The 20422-nt window shown below is 36.5% G+C and overlaps 1 protein-coding gene across 1 annotated transcript in view; it reads left to right on the plus strand.

Moving 5' to 3' along the window:
* Positions 1 to 20422, plus strand: part of DIAPH2 (diaphanous related formin 2) — a 913509-nt gene that overhangs the window by 196741 nt on the left and 696346 nt on the right. The gene's annotated exons all lie outside the window — the stretch shown is intronic.

A 20422-nucleotide genomic window follows, 5' to 3' on the forward strand; every position in this document is an offset into this window, starting at 1 on the left:
TTTGTCTCTGTGAGTATGTGAGTTTGATCCTGGGCCTCACTCAGTGGGTTAAAGATCCAGCATTGCTGTAAGCTGCTGTGTGGTTGCAGATGCGACTCAGATCTGGCATTGCTGTGGCTGTGGTTTAGGCTGGCAGGGGTAGCTCCGATTTGACCCCTGGCCTGGGAACTTCCATATGCTGCAGGTAGGGCCCTAAAAAAGCGATCTACAGATTCAATGCAATCCCTGTCAAATTACCCATGACATTTTTCACAGAACTAGAACAAACAATCCAAAAATTTATGTGGAACCACAAAAGACCAAGAACTGCCAAAGCAATTCTGAGGGAACAAAAACCAAGCAGGAGGCAGAACTCTCCCAGACTTCAGGCAGTATTACAAAGCCACAGTCATCAAGACAGTGTGGGACTGGTACCAAAACAGACAGACCGACCAATGGAACAGAATAGAGAACCCAGAAATAAACCCAGACACCTATGGTCCAGTAATCTTGGACAAAGGAGGCAAGAACATACAATGGGAAAAAGACAGTCTTTTCAGCAAGCATTGCTGGGAAACCTGGACAGCTGCATGCAAATCAATGAAACTAGAACATACCCTCACACCACGCACAAAAATAAACTCAAGGAGTTCCCGTCGTGGTGCAGTGGTTAACGAATCTGACTAGGAACCATGAGGTTGCGGGTTCAGTCCCTGCCCTTGCTCAGTGGGTTAAAGATCCGGCGTTGCCATGAGCTGTGGTGTAGGTCGCAGAGGCCGCTCGGGATCCTGCGTTGCTGTGGCTCTGGCGTAGGCCGGCGGCTACAGCTCCGATTCAACCCCTAGCCTGGGAACCTCCATATGCCGCAGGAGCAGCCCAAGAAATAGCAAAAAGACAAAATAAATAAATAAACAAACAAACAAACTCAAAATGGCTGAAAGACTTAAATATAAGCCAAGACACCATCAAACTCCTAGAAGAGAACATAGGCAAAACTCTCTCTGACATCAACCTCATGAATATTTTCTCAGGTCAGTCTCCCAAAGCAACAGAAATAAGAGCAAAAATAAACCCATGGGACCTAATCAAACAGCCAGGCTTTTGCACAGCCAAGGAAACCAACAAGAAAACAAAAAGACAACTGACAGAATGGGAGAACATAGTTTCAAATGATGCAACGGACAAGGGCTTCATCTCTAGAATATACAAGCAACTTATACAACTCAATGGCAAAAAAGTCAATAACCCAATGGAAAAATGGGCAAAAGACCTGAACAGACATTGCTCCAAGGAAGACATACCGATGGCCAACAAGCACATGAAAACATGCTCAACATCCCTGATTATTACAGAAATGCCAATCAAAACTACCACAAGATACCACCTCACACCAGTCAGAATGGCCATCATTAGTAAGTCCACAAATAACAAATGCTGGAGGGGGTGTGGAGAAAAGGGAACTCTCCTGCACTGTTGGTGGGAATGTAAGCTGGTACAACCACTATGGAGAATAGTAAGGAGGTACCTTAGAAATCTATACATAGAACTACCACATGACGCCACAATCCCACTCTCGGGCATATATCTGGACAAAAGTTCCCTTGAAAAAGACGAATGCACCCACATGTTCATTGCAGCACTATTCACAGTAGCCAAGACATGGAAACAACCCAAGTGTCCATCGACAGGTGATTGGATTAGGAGGATGTTGTATATATACACAATGGAATACTACTCAGCCATAAAAAATAAAATAATGCAATTTGCGGCAACATGGATGGAACTAGAGACTTTCATCCTGAGTGAAGTAAGTCAGAAAGAGAAAGACAATTGCCATATGATATCATTTATATTTTGAATCTAATAAAAGACACGAATGAACCTTTCCACAGAAAAGAAACTCATGGACTTGGAGAATAGACTTGTGCTTGCCAAGCAGGAGGGGGAGGGAGTGGGTGGTTGGGGAGTGTGGGGTTAATAGATACAAACTATTGTCTTTGGAATGGATAAGCAATGAGATCCTACTGTGTAGTGCTGGGAACTATGTCTAGTCACTTATGATGGAGCATGATAATGGGAGAAAATAGAATGTATACATGTATGTGTAACTGGGCCACCATGCTGTACAGTAGAAAAAAATTATATTGGGGAAATAAAAAATAAATAAATCCCCTCCCCCCCAAAAAAAACCCTACATGCCTGGAATGATGGTGAGAGAGATATATATAAATAAGCTAACAAGGAAACAGAAAAAAAAAAAGAGAAAAGAAAATAAATGTAAGAAATGGGCTAGCAAACTGTAGCATGAAAAAGAATTTCTTTATCCTCATTGCTTGAATCAGTGTTTTTTTTCCCTAAATTTGGCAAAGTTCTGTCTATAAATTGATCCCCTTTTTTTCTAATCTACAATGAGTATTTTCCAAAAATAGTGGGAATCTTGAGGTTAGTAGAAGAGTTAGATGACAAATTTAAATAATCCCTAAGCTTCACTTAGAAACTTTCATTAAAAATTCTCCTGGTAAAGAAAATGGTATTCAACCTCACTTTCAGCTCCTTGAGGAGAGGGGATGTGTCTTAGACATCTTTGTATACCCAGTACCTAGCACACAATAGGTGCTTAGGAAATGTTTAGTGGAGAAATTACAGTGCTGGTTGACATAAAAGAAAAGCGATACATAAAGGCCTTCTGACTCCAAGAAAAATAATGCAACATAGGAGTTAAAATGTTTTTTAAAATAACATTTCTCACATGTACTGTACTTCTGTAAGAATTCAAAGCATTTACTGCTCTTCAGAATTCGCATTTCTGATGTAGAAACAATACTTGGTGAGGATATTTCAGATTGATTCTCTTTTGACCACCAAGAGCTCATGCATTACGTAAAGCCACACAAATTATTGTTTTCTGGGAGAAGAGTAGCACTTTTGCTCTTTTTAAAAAAATTTTTTTTTGGGGGTGGTCACATCCACAGCATGCAGAAGTTCCAGGACCAGGGATTAAACTTGCTCCAGAGCAGTGACAATGCCAAAACTTTTTTTTTTTTGTCTTTTGTCTTTTGTCTTTTCAGGGCTGCACCTGGAGCATATGGAGGTTCCCAGGTTCTGGGTCTAATTGGAGCTACAGCTACCAGCTTATTCCACAGCCACAGCAATGCCAGATCCTTAACCCACTGAGCGAGGCCAGGGATCGAATCGTCAACCTCATGCTTCCTAGTCGGATTCGCTTCCACTGCACCATGATGGGAACTCCAATGCCGAATCTTTAACCACTGGCCCACTGGGGAACTCCATACTTTTGCTCTTATTTTATTTTTGCTTTCAGGGACTTAGCCAGTTTGATAGTGGATCTGTAGCAAATTTTAGTATTCTAAGAGAAATTCTGTTTTTGAATGCTTTGAAATGTCAGTAATGTTTCAAAATCGTTTTAATTTCGGGGGCCATATTTACTGTTAATGGTACATACCATTTTGTTTGAATTGTTGCAAATTAGTTGTGAGATCTACCTTAATAAATTTACTAATGTATATATTTTTCATAAAAATGCTCTGCCGTGCATGCATGCAGATTTCTGTGCTTCAGTAAATGAAAAAAATCTAGTGGAAGAAAGAAGCCCCTTCCCCCAATCCTAGAGTATTGTAAAGTTCTAGTAATGTAAAATATATATCACACATTGAATGATAGATCTATCCCTGAAGAATTACATAAACCATTACAAAAAAGTCACTGCCCTTGGGAAAGTCTGCTGAATGAGTAAAACTATAGTGGCTGGTGGATGAAGGAAAGAATTATTGAGAATAATAATGGAACAGTAAGTAAACTTGGGAGTAAGTAATATGTTTAGCTCTGCTATCTATGCAGGGACAGAGAATAAATCGAAAAATGGCACGTCATATGGGACTCAGGATCTCAGTGGAATATCATTTTTGTGGAGAGACTTAATGTTCTCAGGGATGTGTGTCCTTCTATCCCGTATTTTCTCTTGATAGTGGCCACACTTTCTCACATGCCCCAAGCAATTACTTTATTCCTTATTTGTTCTGTGGAATGTTCCAGGTATAAGTAACCTTTAAGATTGTATTCTAGGCAACACCTCCCTTATTTTCCTAAGAGAAGGGAACATATTCTCCTAGAGAACCTCTATATCTCATGGCACAAAGCAAACTGTGACTGAGCCAGGCTTAAAATATAAATGCCATAACTTCCGCTCCAGTAAGTTTCCCTCTTTAGCACCCAGCCTCCTTCTTATCACTGTTGTGTTTTAATTGGCAACTTAGACTAGCACAATCTCTTTTACCACATTCTGCTCAACTAAAATGACTCATGTGGGACGTCAGCTGGTCAGGTCAAATGGACTGATTTATGGATCACTGTGTGATTAAAAAAAGTTGCTCTAGGAGGTTTGGGCAAAGTCAGGAATCTATTGTTTTTATTATTATTTTTTCTTTTTTTTTCTTTTTTGGGCTGCATCCTCGGCATAAGGAAGTTCCCAGGCTAGGAATCGAGTCAGAGTTGCAGCTGCCGGCCTGTACCACAGCCACAGCAATGTGGGATCTGAGCTATGTCTGCGACCTACACCACAACTCATGGCAATGATGGATCCTTAACCCCCTGGGCAAGGCCAGGGATCAGACACCATCCTCATGGATACTAGACGGGTTCTTAACCCGCTGAGCCACAGTGGGAACTCCAAGATCAGGCACCTAGAAATTTGTTTCCAGGAGTCACAGAAGGTATAGCTTTCTAGATGTAAGGGAATCTGACTAAAGGGAAGATGTTTGTTCTCATAGCAGGTTAATGAGCATATCCAATATGTATACTATGCAATATTTCAAGGAAACGTTCCAGAAACTCTGTCAAGTTTGTCTCATGAAAAATCACCTATAACTCATCTACTTTTCAAATCTGGGGTTTATCCATGTTTATATGTATGTGTATTTAAGCCACAGAGTTGAAAGCTCTGGTGTGTATCTATCCATTAATTCATCCAACATATATTAAGAGTATCTCTGGTGTTCTGGGTACTGTGCTATGGACTGGGGATACAGCCTAATAGAAGAGAGACAAAAGTCCTTGTTGCCATGGGATTTATATTTTAGTGCAGGGGAATAGGTAATCTAACAGATACACAAAGAATATACCAAATATTAATAAGATCCCAAAAAGACAGAGTGATATGAGTTTTCTTTTTTTAGGATGCTGTTTCAATGATGGGTTAAGTCATATATAATGGTCAGAGAAAGCCTGTGTGAAGAGGTGATATTTGAATAATGGGAAGGAGATAATCATGCACATATTCAGGAAAAAGGCACACGCAGAGGCTCTAATGTGGGAATGGGCTTGGCATGTTTGAGTGCCAAATAATAGGCTGCCATGGTTGTGAAGTAGGGATAAAGATGGAGCCAGAGGAAGTTGTAGAGATAGGAAGGGGCAGAATTACACAGGGCTTTGTAGACCTCAGCAAGGAGTTCAAATGGACCAGTGTTTGAATCTCTACTACTTACTAGCGGTGTGACCTCAGATAAGTTTCTTAACTTCGGTGAGCTTCGGTTTTCACATATGTGAATTGGGAGTGATTACTCCTCTCCAAGACTGTTTAGAAGGATTAGGATAAAAAATGTTTAACTGATAGTACAGTGACTGGTGCATAGTATATTCAAGATGTTGGGTGTTGATGATAATGATAAGCAATAAATCTCCATTGCATACCTAACTATGTGTCAGGCATAGTCCTGGACGCTTTACATGTATTTCTATTTGAATCCTCAAACCAATTCTGTAAGATAGAAATTCAGAAAAAGTATTACTTGTTCAGTTAAACAGTCTTAAGTAGTAGATACTGGGTTTAAAGTCAAATCTCCATAACGCCAACGTAAGTTTGCTATTTTTTCCTACTACTATATTAAGGGAGTAAACGAATTATAATATCTTGGTTGATTTTGTATGTAAATGGAATTTGTGACTATACATACTTTTAGAGGTGAGCTTGGTCTTTTATGTTCCATAAATATCTCTTGCAAGGCAGGAACTTTCCTGCCTGTTCACATTCCTTTCAATTCATGGGATAATATCTTGTTCCTCCTAGAAACTCTTACTGTGTTCTTTAAGTGGATGTGCATAACAATATAATTGCCAACAACATGCCACAACTTTTGAAGAAACCTAAGGAACCTTCAGGTTTTTTGTTTTTGCAAAATTCCTTATTTTTTCTCCAAGGCATACATCACATAGCAGCCTCTTTTAAAAATGTTTTACCCTTAATTGTTCCAGTTGGAAATGTCAGAATGGTGCATTAACCTACTGAACTCCAGATGGCTGACTTTTTTGGGTTGTCTTGCTTTGTCTTGTTTTGTTTAAAGGTATGTAGAAATGACAGCAGAGCCCTCAGACTGGTGTCAGATTTGGGTAGTGTAAATTGTTGTGCTTGTAGAGTAAACATACACTTTAAAAAATCACGAGTTATACTCTATTCTTTGCTGTACAAAACCGTCACTGAATATATTTGATAAATTAAAAGGCTCATTTGTTTTGTGAAGAGGTTTAGAAATTATCTTTTTTCTTTCTTTTTTTTTTTTTGTATTTTTAGGGCCACACCCACAGCATATGGAGGTTCCCAGGAATTGGAGCTGTAGCTGCCAGCCTATACCACATCTACAACAATGCAGAATCTGAGCTGTGTCTGAGACCTACACCACAGCTCAGGGCAATGCCGGATCCTTTAATCCATTGAATGAGGCCAGGGATCGAACATGTGTCCTCATGGATGCTAATCAGATTAATTTCCACTGAGCCATGATGGGAACTCCTGATTATCTTAACTATTTAAGAGATTAAACGTTGATGTTTTACTTTGGGTAGTAGTAGAAGGAACTAAAGGCTTTTAAAGGGGTGTGTGTGTGTGTTGAGTTGTTAGATTATATTAATTTTTCTCTCTGAGAAGTAAATGATATGCTAAAATAATATACCATTGAAAATAGACCATGAAGAAATGTTATTTTTAGAATGATTATTTTGATGAACTAGAAATGTGGGTTCTCTTACAGTCAAATTCTCAACTTAAGTTTTTAGAGGTAAGAATGCTACAAATTGAAACAGATGATTGGTAATCTATGAAAGTAATGCCATATTGGCTAATATGATACTGTTGTTTCTATTGGTATAAACTCTAACATGATATTTGGCTCTTACGAGCCAGAACTTTGTTTGTACTTTTATTAAAAAAAACAAAACAAAACAAAACCCCTTTGAAGACTACATGCTCAAGTACTAGCTCAGTATTCTTATCAGGTTGTTCTTTCAAGTTAGGTTAGGGCTTTGAGCAAGCAGTGTTTTGTGATATTCGTTGTATACTATTTGAGAACTAGAATTGGTTCTCATGCAGCATAGATGAATTATTTATCACAAAATGTCTTGAATAACCCATAAATCCATCACTACTGTAAAAAATACAAACAAATGTTTGACTTTGTTAGGTAAAATCAGTTTTTTTGAAATGAAACCAAAGATCAAACTTCCAGTTAGTCTTAGAGTTTACATATACAAACCTAAACAACTCATTCTTCTTTTAAATATTAAGCCCATTTATCCTAGTAAAGTACTCTTTGATCCCAAAGATGTCAGTTTCTTTCATTAAACTGAACTTTTATGGACTAGTTGATTTTATTGTAAATAAATTGTCATTTTAAATGTTGCAATAAGTTTTAGAGGCTAGATCACAAAAAGGGAAAATTGGGTATTTCATATACACAAATTAAAATATCCTTTTCCTTTCACTTATTCTGGTCAAGCTATAAAGTATTCTGTACTTGTTGCTCTCTGCTTTTAAATATAAGCAACAATTAAGTTTTCTTACTTGGCCTTGTCTTATCACTTTCTGCATTTTCTGTGGGAATCTTGAACACACCTCTATCAATACTAATATGGAGGCAGTGCTGCTCTGTGGTTAAGCCTGAGTCAGGCAAACTTGGGGTCAAATTCAGGTTCTTAATAGCAATGTGATCTTGCTCAAGTTTTTGAAACCTCAGTTTCTTGATCTGTAAAAATGCAGATCACTTTATCATTTAGCTCAGACCAGCTGCCTAAGTCTGGGGAATATCTTAGTTCCTCCGTCTTACCTGACATAGCGTCCCCATTCACGTCCCCAGGTGAAAGAAGTCTAGGTCTTAAAACAATTCTCCAATCCAGCCTTCTTTCAAACTTCAATGTTAAAGAGTTAGCACTTCACCATATTCTTCCCTAAACAAACATACTGCCCCGTTCTCTTCCCTAGGTGCTTTTCTACTCACCTCTCTGCTCAAGCCATTATTAAAAATGCAGATATATAATATACAGATATATTTGGTCATTCCAGAGTTTAAATTCTTCCAGTGCCTTCCTCTCACCTATGGCAGTTTCTCAGATTTGCCCCCCTCCAAAAAAAAGAAAAAAATTAGACTCCTTTTAAAGGAAAAGCCTTAGCAAAGATTCAAAATATTTTAATTAAACTATTTAAATATGTGCCAACACAAAATAATATGTAAAGTGTGCCAAGAGCTCTTCTACAACTTATAAAACAAATATACTTATAAAAGTAAAATACAAAAACTAATCAAATTTAAATTAATATTATTTTAAGTGATAAATGATGTTTTGCTGAACCAAAATTGCTATTTACAATCTGAAGATACTATAGTACAAGTGGTTATTTTTTAATTGTACCATCCGTTTTCTCTATTCCATCTGTGGTTAAATTTAGATAAGTATAGCATGCTGAAATGTCATTTGGCTTTTACTTGGTATAAATACATTGTTTTCCTGCTAAGGCCACCCATCTCTGCTCATTAGTCTGAGGTAATGAAAGTCATCCTTCCCAGTGACAGTGTGATCCTAAATGCAACTGTGCATGCTGAGATGAGGTGGCAGTACTTGGGTATGACATGGTTATCCAGATAATCCAGTTAATGTGTAACTTTATCACATTATCTTATGAAATGAAATTGCAGATTATAAGTTAACTTACACAATTCAGAAGCCATTACCCCTTAGCTCTAGGTTTAGTGACCTACTAGCAAATTCCTAATTATTGTACCTCAATGTTTATTGTAACTTCTCACTAAAATAACCTTATCTGCCCTGGGTGAACATGTCCTCACCTTTTACAACTTGCCTGACCATCTTCCCTCAAATAAAATCAGATGGTCTATCCTTCAAATTCCCATACCTCCCCACATCTACTTCTGTCATCTGATTACATCTCTTAATAAGTCTGCTTTTGGTCCCTCACCCCTACCCAGGGAGCAAACTCTTTGATGTCAGGGGTATGTCTTAGTTTATGTCTCTATTCCCAGTTTCTGGAACCTATGAAAACTCAGTAAATATTGAATGGGAATATTCTCATAAGAAAAGGACACCATATGCAAAAGAGAGGCTATATCTTTTTGCAGTACTATTTTGTGAAGCAACTGAAAACTTGACTCATCCATGTGTGTGCAGAGAATATGGCAGTCAATTAAATTTTATATTTAAAAAAAAGCTTATGCTTTAGTGCCTAAATGGTGGCATGTTCTCAGTCATAGATTCACAAGGGCAAGACCTTTGAGATCACCCAGCCCGGTGGGTGATCCGAGCATTTCTCAGGGTTCCCAGGTGGGTCAGTGGGTTAAAGATCTGGACTTGTCACTGCTGTGGCTCAGGTCACTGGTGCAGAGCGGGTTTGTTCCCTGTCCTAGGAATTTCTGCATGCCATAGGCATGGCCAAAAAGAAAAAAACTAAGCACTTCTTATACATAAGAAATTGCATGTGGAACGGGAATAGATAAAGCAGACAAACGTGCAAATGTCCTTATTCTTAGGGAAGACAGGATCTCAATGAGCCTTCCTCTTTACACATAGCCTCTTCAGCCACCAAAGCCCTGCATACAACTTAAGGAACTCTGTGGACCCTCAGAATACAGTTTGAAAATAATAACCTAATTTGCCTAAGGTAGAAATCCTTTCCTGAATATCTCAGAAAGTTAGCAGCCCAACTCAGCATCATCTGAATAAGGTGACAAGAGATGACTACTTTCAGAAAAGCAGTATTTCTTTCATTAGGGTATTTTTAAAGAAAGTTCTCCCTAAATTAATGATAAGATAAAATATAATGGCAGCAAGCATTACCTGAGTGCTTATTATATACCAGGCAGTTTATTTTACCTGGATTCTGATTTCATTCTTCCAACAACCCCGAGGATAGGTGCTATATTATTCCCATTTTGCAGATTAAGAACCTGCGGTCAAGTAATAACTGCATTCACACAGCTTTTGAGGGTAAGGGTTATTTCTGAAACTTTTGCCCACATTTCCTCTTTTTGTTATAATCTGATATTGGGAGCAAGTTTTGCTCCCTTGAATATAGTTCTGCCCTGTATTCTGAAAGATACTCTCTATTTTAGGTTCCAGCCTGTTTCTGACAATTATTTGCCAGTTAGATAGTCTCAGACAAGTCATGACTTCTCCATGGTTCAATTTTCACAACTGCACAAAAGAAAAATGGTTTTAGCAATATCTTTCCCTGTTGTTAGATTAAGATGAAAGCGTATACAGGAAAAGTTCTGAAAGCTTTTTGGCTATAGAAATTTAAGGCCCTTTTGATATCTAAATCTATGAATGTCATTCAGTGATGAAGACATACGTCCATTTATTTACATGTCAATTAGTCATAGATCTTTTGCCTTTTTTTTGTTTTTCTATCCTTTGGGTATTTTGCTATTGATGCACTATTATTACAGGTAGGCAAGGAATTGAATAAGATTCAGTGTGTTCATTTTGGTGAAGAGCACTTGGTAAAATATTTAGAAAGCTAGGTGTCTAAAAATAATAGGGTATTTTTTGTTTTGTGGAAGGAATTCTTCTTTATTTCATTTAGAGTTTATAGCTTCATTACCTACTTAAAGTATAGTTTCTATCTAGGCTTTTGGAAACATAATCTGCAAAAGTATTATTAAACTGGTTTTCTTACAGTGTCAAAAGTTACTCTTAGAAGTGGATCCAAAAGTGGTAAGGCAAAAACATTGTAAATCAACTATAATAAAACAAATTAAAAAAAACACCAAAAATGGTAAAGCGGGGGGAGAAGATTGTACTTAAAGTATAGTTGATTTATGATGTTTCTCATATACGGCAAAGTGATTCAATTATACATAGATAAAAGTATCTGTTCTTTTTAAGATTATTTTCCATCGTAGGTTATTACAAGATATTTAATATAGGTCCCTGTGCTATATAGTAGGTCCTTGTTTATTTGTTTTATACATAGTGGTATATATCTGTTAATCTCAAATTTCCAATTTATCCCTCCCTCTTTTCCCTTTTGGTAGCCATAAATTTGTTTTCTGAATATCCTAAGTATCTAAATATCTTATACTTAAATGTCTTTATTTTTAATTTTTTTATTAAAGTATAGTTGATATGCAATGTGCTATGCTTCAATAACTTTTTATTCTTTGCCCAGTGTAATACATGCTGATGTACCTTTCCCTATTGTTCTTTTTTTTGTTTTTTTGTAGTTTCACTTTTTTATTGATAACTTAGCATGATCACATTTTATCAGTTATTTATGCCATACAGCAAAACAGTGACACCTTTTATCTCAGTATACAGGATTACATTCCATTGTCTACAATGGTCCCCAGCTGCTGTGATTTTGCTCTTTTCATTTTGTGCCCTATTCTCTTTGTTGCTAGTCTGATAGTTGTCTTCTCTTAATGTCAGTGTTATCTCAGAACCACTTGATATACACAACTTCTTCATTTTGCAATCAAAAAACCTGAAACTCAAATATATCAGGGATTATTAGTAGCGATCAAGGAGTATAATCTACAAAAAAAAAAAAGATGTGGAGTTCCCATCTTGGCACAGTGGAAACGAATCTGCGAGGATTTGGGTTCGATGCCTGGCCTTGCTCAGTGGGTTAAGGGTGTGGCATTGCCATGAGCTGTGGTGTAGGTGGAAGAAGTGGCTCGGATCTGGATCTGTCATTGCTGTGGTGTAGGCCGGCAGCAATAGCTCCGATTGGATCACGCCTGGGAACCTCCACATGCTTTGGGTGCGGCTCTAAAAAGAAAAAAGACAAAAACAAAGGAGTATAATGTAGACTTCCTGATACTGAAATAGTTCCGTTCTGTAAAATCAGCAATTCTTAATAGACCGTTACAGGGAGTTCCCATTGTAGCTCAGTGGAAACGAATCTGACTAGTATCTATGGGGACATGGGTTCCGCTCAGTGGGTTAAGGATCTGGCATTGCCATGACCTGTGGTGTAGGTTGTTGACACGGCATTGTGTAGGCTGGCAGCTGCAGCTCTGATTATTGTTCTTATCTTTAAATGGTACATGAAGAAACTGGCTGTGCCAAATAGACTGATTATCCTGTTGGACATTAAGGAAACTATATTAAAGTATATTTATCAAAGTATTTTTAAAACTTATGGCACACTGCAGAGAAGTAGAAACTTATGTTTGCAGAAAAACCTGAGCATGAATGTTCATAGCAATTTTTTTCATAATAGACAAAAACTGGAAACAAATGTCTTCAAAGGGTGAATGGTTAAGTAACTGTAGTATATCCATACCATGGATGACAACTCAGCAACAAACAGGAACAAACTATTGATATGTGCAATTATTTGTGTGAATCTCCAGGGCATTATGCTGAGTGAAAAAAAAAACCCCATACCAAAAGGTTACTTCTGTATGATTCACCATTCTTTTTTTTTTTTTTTCTTCTGTCTTTTTGCCTTTTCTAGGGCCACTTCCTGTGGCATATGGAAGTTCCCAGGCTAGGGGTCTAATTGGAGCTGTAGCCACTGGCCTACACCAGAGCCACAGAAACGTGGGATCCAAGTCCCGTCTGCGACCTACACCACAGCTCAGGGCAACGCTGGATCCTTAACCCACTGAGCAAGGCCAGGGATTGAACCCACAACCTCATGGTTCCTAGTTGGATTCGTTAACTACTGCACCACGACGGGAACTCCTGATTCACCATTCTTGAAAAGACAAATTTATAGAAATGGAGAATAGATTAATGATTGCCAGGGGTGGTTTTAGGATTGTGGGAGGGATTTGAGTGTAGTTATGAAGGGGCAACATGGAGGATCATTGTGGTGATGGAACTGTTCTGAATCTTGATTTTGATGATAGGATACATGAATCTACAGGTGATCAAATTTGCAAGGAACTCAAATAGACACACACACACACACATAAGTGCATGTAAAACTAAGGTATTCTCAGTAGGATAGGTGGGTTTTCTCAATGTCAAAATCCCAGTTGTGATGTTGTAATATAGTTTTGCCAAACGTTACCACTGGGTGAAAACAAAGGGTTTCTGCATTTTTCTTACAACTGCATGGATACTTACAATTATTTCAAAAATGAAAAAAACAAGACAGTGATGGGTTTCTTTACAAGATTTGTTAAGAAACAAGACAAAGTGGTAACTTGTATACCAAGGTGAATTTTGTATAAATGATGAATATAAGTGGTATTTTAATACCACACAAATGCGGTATGTGTGGTGTGACAGGAAAATATCTGTGACTTCTGTTGGTCACAGTGACCAAGTTGTAGGTAAGTGCTGGTTACTTCACTGTGGTCTGCTGCCTATATTCATAATTGAAAGAGATGCTAAATTCAAGCCAGCAGTAATTGAAAATAAAGATGTCATTTTTCATCTTCCAAGTTTACATTCTGCCTGAATTGGGACCCAGGGTTAAGAACCCCTTGGGTTACTTTCTATCTGTTTATATTTCATTATCTGATATATCTCTAGGGCCTCTGTCAAATAAAAGATAAACATAATGCTTAAGCTTTCTTTTATCAAGTATAGTAGGTGGTGATAAGGGTTCATAAAAATGCTAGTAGCAACACTTTACAGTTTTAAAATTTTACTTGGTGTCCATTTACTCATATGAACATTGTTCACTATTATTGCTAAATACTACTTATAAAAGGTTAAGCATAGATAGGTTTTTAGGTGTGAAATAGACCACATGTTTATTGTGTTTGATATGAAAAAGAAACATGTCAGACTGATTGCTTAATATACAGGTTGACTCATTTGAATATCATTAAATATTTTATTTTATTTTATTTTTGTCTTTTTGCCATTTCTTGGGCTGCTTCCGCAGCATATGGAGGTTCCCAGGCTAGGGGTCGAATCGGAGCTGTAGCCACCAGCCTACGCCAGAGCCACGGCAACGTGGGATCCTTAACCCACTGAGCAAGGCCAGGGATCGAACCTGCAATCTCATGGTTCCTAGTCGGATTCGTTAATCACTGAGCCACGACGGGAACTCCTCATTAAATATTTTAATTAGCTTTCTCTAACAAATCATTTTCGTTTAGCTGTTCATGGTTAATGTCTCCCAGAGTATCTAGAGCAGATAAGGTTGTTTTACAAGAAATGTAGTTGAGTGTTTGTGGGTCAAAATTCTCCTTATTAAAATATCGTACTATTGTTTCAGTCAGTGATAAAAATTAAAATTTATTGTGTATTTAATTTAATAATTTGGTGTTACTACAAAGTATTGTCTTCCATATTCTATAAATTAAATATGTGTTTCACAAGAGAAAACAGTACAGCCACAGAATTTAAATATATGTTAAGGATTTCCTTCTTCTAATAGTACTTGCGCTGAAAGAATGATTAAGTATTCATCCTGTGACGGTCTTAGACTCTGTGATTTGGGGGTCACATACTTAATCTGGTATTTAATATGTAGAATCGTCAATAAGTAAACAATAAATGTTTTCTCATAGAAAACCTTATACTTAAAACATTTTAGTTAATCATACTTAAATAGGAGTTCCCGTTGTGGCGCCGTGGTTAATGAATCTGACTAGGAACCATGAAGTTGTAGGTTCGATCCCTGCCCTTGCTCAGTGGGTTAACTATCCGGCGTTGCTGTGAGCTGTGGTGTAGGTTGCAGACGCGGCTCGGATCCCGAGTTGCTGTGGCTCTGGCGTAGGCTGGTGGCTACGGCTCCGATTCAACCCCTAGCCTGGGAACCTCCATATGTCGCCGGAGCAGCCCAAGAAATAGCAAAAAAGAAAAAAAAAATCGTACTTAAATAACCTTAGTTAGATCCTTTTGAGACAAATGGTATGTATAATCTAAAGAGTAATTATCCTCTGATATTACACCTCTTGATCCCCTTTACCTATTTTGCCTGTCTTCCTACCCACCCTCTCCTGACAACCATCAGTTTGCTCTCTGTATCTATGAGCATGTTTTTGTTTTGCTTTTCAGATTCCAAACACCAGTGAAATCATACAGTATTTGTCTTTCTTTTCTGACTTATTTCACTTAATATAGTACCCTCTAGGACCAACTATGTTGTGGCAGTGGCGAGAGTTCATTCTTTTTTTTAGTGCCTGTGTTATATTCCTGTGTGTGTATATGGTGTACATCTTTATTCATCTATCAATAGACACTCAGGTTGCTTCTCTATCTTGGCTATTATAAATAGTGCTGCAATGAACATAGGGCTATATATATCTTTTAGAATTAGTGTTTTCATTTTCTTTGGATATATATATCCAGGAGTGGAATTGCTGGATCATAGGGTAATTCTATTTCTAAATTTTTGAGGAAGCTCCATACTTTTTTCTGTAGTGGCTGCACCACCAATCGTGTACAATGGTTCCCTTATTTCCAAGTCTTTACCAACACACTGTTGTTTTGGTTCTTTTGCTAATAGCCATTCTGACAAGGATGAGGTGATAATCTTATTGTGGTTTTGATTCGCATTTTCCTGGTGATTAGTGATGTTGAGCATCTTTTAATGTGCTTTTTGGTCATCTGTATATCTTCTTTGTGAAAATGTTCAAATCCTCTGCTAATTTTTAATTGGGTTCTTTGGTTTTTTGATATGAGTTGGTATGAGTTCTTTATATGTTTTGGATATTAACCTCTTAGCAGACATATCATTTGCAGATATCTTCTCACATTCAGTAGGTTGCTGTTTCATTTTGTTGATGCAAAAATTTTGATTGAGTCCCATTTGTTTATTTTGGCTCTTATTTCCCTTGCCTGAGGAGACAGGTTCCCCCAAATATTGCTAATACCTGTGTCAAAGTCTGTACTGTCTATGTTTTCTTCTAGAAGTTTTATGGTTTTTGGTCTCACATTTAGGTCTTTTTGTTTAGCATTATGAATATGTCTTGCTACTCCCTTCTGGCCTATAAAGTTTCTATATAAAAAAAAATCTGCTGATAACCTTATCTGATTTGCTTAGTCATAATCTGCTTTTCTCTTTCTGCTCTTAAGAATCTCTCTTCATTCTTTAAACATTTTAATTATAGTACATCTTGATGCATTTCTCTTTGGGTTCTTATTATTTGGATCTCTCTGGGCTTCCTAGACCTGGATATCTGTTTCTTTTTACAGATTCAGGAAGTTTTCAGCCATTATTTCTTCAAATAATTGGTTTTTTTTGGCCCCTTCTCTATTTTCCTTCTGGGACCATAATGCAGATGTTATTCTGCTTAGTGGTAGGATATATTCTCATTTCGCATATTATTTTCAACCTCTGAAAAGGACTATATTTTAAACCATGTCCTGCAGTGGGAAGTGACAGTATATGAATTTATCTCACAGTACTAATGTTTTGTGTAGGTTTTTAATGTTACAAACCCTGAGTTGATAATATATAGTATATTTTACACTATAATTTTCATGCAATTAGAGGAATTTTCATTGTAAGTTGTATATAAAATTATTTGAAATATTGTTATATTTATTTTGAAGTAACTTACATTTTGGGGATAAATTAATTATGTAACTATAATAACTTTCCCTTATGAGATGTTTTTCTTATATAATTAGAGAGAAGCCCTCTAAAGGTCCAGTAATATATTCAGCTTTGTATAGCCAACCAAATACATCACCCTTAAAATAAATAGGTAGATGCACTTGGCGCAGGCACTTGTTGCTTGTTTCCTTTTTCTACTGGAACTCAAGGAACTGATGATGAGGAAAATGGTTTTTCGATTTTTTAATGCTTTTTAAAATTTTTTTTTTTATTTTCCCACTGTATAGCAAGGGGATCAAGTTATCCTTACATGTATACATTACAATTACATTTTTTTCCCCACCCTTTGTTCTGTTGCAACATGAGTATCTAGACAAAGTTCTCAATGCTACTCAGCAGGATCTCCTTGTAAATCTATTCTAAGTTGTGTCTGATAAGCCCAAGCTCCCATCCCTCCCACTCCCTCCCCCTCCTGTCAGGCAGCCACAAGTCTTTTCTCCAAGTCCTGATTTTCTTTTCTGAGGAGATGTTCATTTGTGCTGGATGTTAGATTCCAGTTATAAGTGATATCCTATGGTATTTGTCTTTGTCTTTCTGGCTCATTTCACTCAGTATGAGATTCAACTCATAGGTGCCTCTCAAAAACAACACTGTGGACCTTTGTAGATATAATTCTAAATTTGTTAATCTATAACATTGCTTTTTCAGAGAATTGCAATGAAAGATAAAAAATTCACTTGATTATAGTAGCCAAAGAAACCTGACTACATTAGGGTTTATAAATCATGGTCAATAACAGTAATGCTATTACTGTTTTCACAACAATATTTTTTTTTTCTATTTGAAGATGATACTTCTGATAGTAATTGCTATTTGTGTGCACACTGTAGTTGAAAAGACCTGTATACAATCAATAGTGTTTCCCTGCTGTCTGCAGCAAGATACCTTTACAGTTTAGAACTATGTAGCCTCTTCCTCAAGTTATAAGCAAATCTGTATTTACATTAAAGAATGACAGGTCATGCTCAGACCAAGTCAATTTAAAATCAGAAGTGGTATCTCCACTGCAAATTAAAATTGTTCTTTTTAATAATATTGTGTGTCTGGTTCTGATACTAACTTCTTTTTTTTTTTTTAATCAGAGAAGCACGATTATGACTATTAAACTGGTCCAAAGCTTCTTTTGATTCTTTGTGTACTGTGTTAGAATAATACAAACATTGTCACACTGACAAGTATCTCCATCCTAATGATTTTCAAATTAAGGAATAGTTTCAAATTAGGAAAGCTTTTTGTTCACCTAGCTTTGGAATAGCATGATGTATGCTAATTGCTAACTTTGTCTGCATTATTTTTTAAAGATCAAATGGGCACACTGGTAATTTTCATTAATCTCATACAGAGTAGCTAATTAAAATTTCCATTATTATCCATCCATTATCTAGTTGTTTCCTTTGTTCAGTATCAGGACATGATGTTAATAATAAGCTATTCTTATATTACAGCCCTATTAAATATAGTGAGAATTAGTTTAATTTATTGCACCATTTTTTAGGTGATTTCTTTAATATTGTGTTGTACCATATTGATTATGATGAAGATACTTTGATATTATGTAATAGAGATTTCAGAATTAAATACTTTTTACTTTAATTTTTACTCAATATTGAGAAAAGTGATATAGAAAAAGAAGTAACCCAAGGATCAGAATGTTAGTGATTTATTCTCTTACTAATTACATGAGCTTGGGAAATCAACTTGATTCTCAACTTATGTAATGAGGGTATCGGAAGAGCTTGTCTTTAAGGACCAGTACAGCCTTTCCATGTTATAGTGTTTCATAATTTTCAAATATGAACTAATGTTAAAATCCCCAAGTCTTTCTAAGCTTGCTAGAAGGCATTTGTTCTATAAAGTTATATATTTTCTGTCTTGCTCCATATTAGATTCTTTACTTCCATCTGCTATTACCCAGAGTATCCTCTATTATAAAATTTAAATCTATTTCTAAGATTTGGGGGAGGGGTCAGCCCCAAGGTGATGGGCTGGCCCCATTGTTTCCTAAAGAATATCTCACCAACAACCATGTAGAAGAATAGAACTAACATTTTCTGAGCACCTTACTCTGTGAGACACCACATAAGAAATACCTGTTATCTAAATGCCAATTATCTTAATCTTTATAACAAATATGAGGTGGAGGTGTTTATTACTCCAATATCACAGATGAGCAAACAAATTTATAGAGATCAGTTCAGTTGCCTTCTCAAAGATTACCTGGAAGGTAAGTGATGGGGACATGATTCATTCCCAGTGGCAATTTGAGCATCCCTAGTTTACCATATACTGTCTAAATTTAACTGTTCTATAGTAATATCACTGAATATATTGTAATGAAATGTCTCAGAACGGTAATATTCTGAAGCAAAACTCAAGTGAATTTGGAAGCTTCAATATTTTGAAACTCATCAATCCCTCACTCATTTGGTTATTCACCATCCATATATCCATTATGTATTTAAGAAATATGTATTGAGTTCTTATTATGTTCAAAGCCCTGTGTTAAGATCTAGAACAAGTGAACAAGATAGGCAGGCTTCCTGAAGCTTATGTTTTAATGAGAAGGACAGTAAACAAGTAAAGTGCTCAATAAGATAAACTTATATAAAGCTATTTTAAGATAAATGAGATTTAAAATGATGTTGTGATGATAAGTACAGTGTGCAGGGGGAAGACTCTTGGGCTGAGACTTAAACGATGAGATCCAGTAATGGAGAGATCAGAGGCAGAGAAAACAGTCAATGCAAAGGTCATTCTACAGGAATAAGCTCTCTATATAAATCTTCAGGGGAGGATTGGTAGGGCCTTGTCATTCATTAATTAATAAAATTCATTTATGGATCATATGAAAGTGGAATGTGACAGCAGATCTGAAACATTTTATACAATAAATGTTTACTGGCTCTTATGAATTGTAGCCTTAAGAGATGGGCAAATAAATTACAGAAATGTGGAAATGATTTCAGTGATGGTTTTACTTACTGAACCATCTATCGTGGTGACTCATTTAGTAGACTTACTTGGTACCTACTGTATATCCCACCAAAGCAAGAAAAATCAAGTCAGTGGCCATTACACAAAACATGGGAGCAAAATGTATGAAATTGTATTCCTTGTTCTAAAATTGTTATGGACAGATTCGATAACAGCACACTTTTGTTGAGGCTCACTAAACTCAGTCACTGTGTTAGATACTTGGCATACATGGAGCTCCCATTCTAGAAGACAGAGAGACATACAAATATAATGCCCTCTGCTTCAGTGTCCTAAGTGCTGTAATAGTGATAGTGCCAGTGGCATAAGGGAATGGAGTTCCTATACATGAGACTTTATCATTTAAAGACTTTAAACATTTACTATTTAATGGAATTTAAAAAATTCAGATATTACACATGATTGACAATTTCTATATCAGAAGGCATTCTCAATAAAAAGCCAAATAGTGTGAAATCTAGGGAATCTATTTCTCATTATTAACATATTGTTCTTTTTTAAATTCTATATTCTCTGACGATGACTTCTATGAAATTGGAGAAAAAATTCACTTCTAGCATAAACTGAGAGTAATTCATATGAACTTACAAAATGGGACTCAAGCTAGAATTTTAATTC

The sequence above is a fragment of the Phacochoerus africanus genome, chromosome X (assembly GCF_016906955.1).
Source record: "Phacochoerus africanus isolate WHEZ1 chromosome X, ROS_Pafr_v1, whole genome shotgun sequence".
Lineage (NCBI taxonomy): Eukaryota > Metazoa > Chordata > Mammalia > Artiodactyla > Suidae > Phacochoerus > Phacochoerus africanus.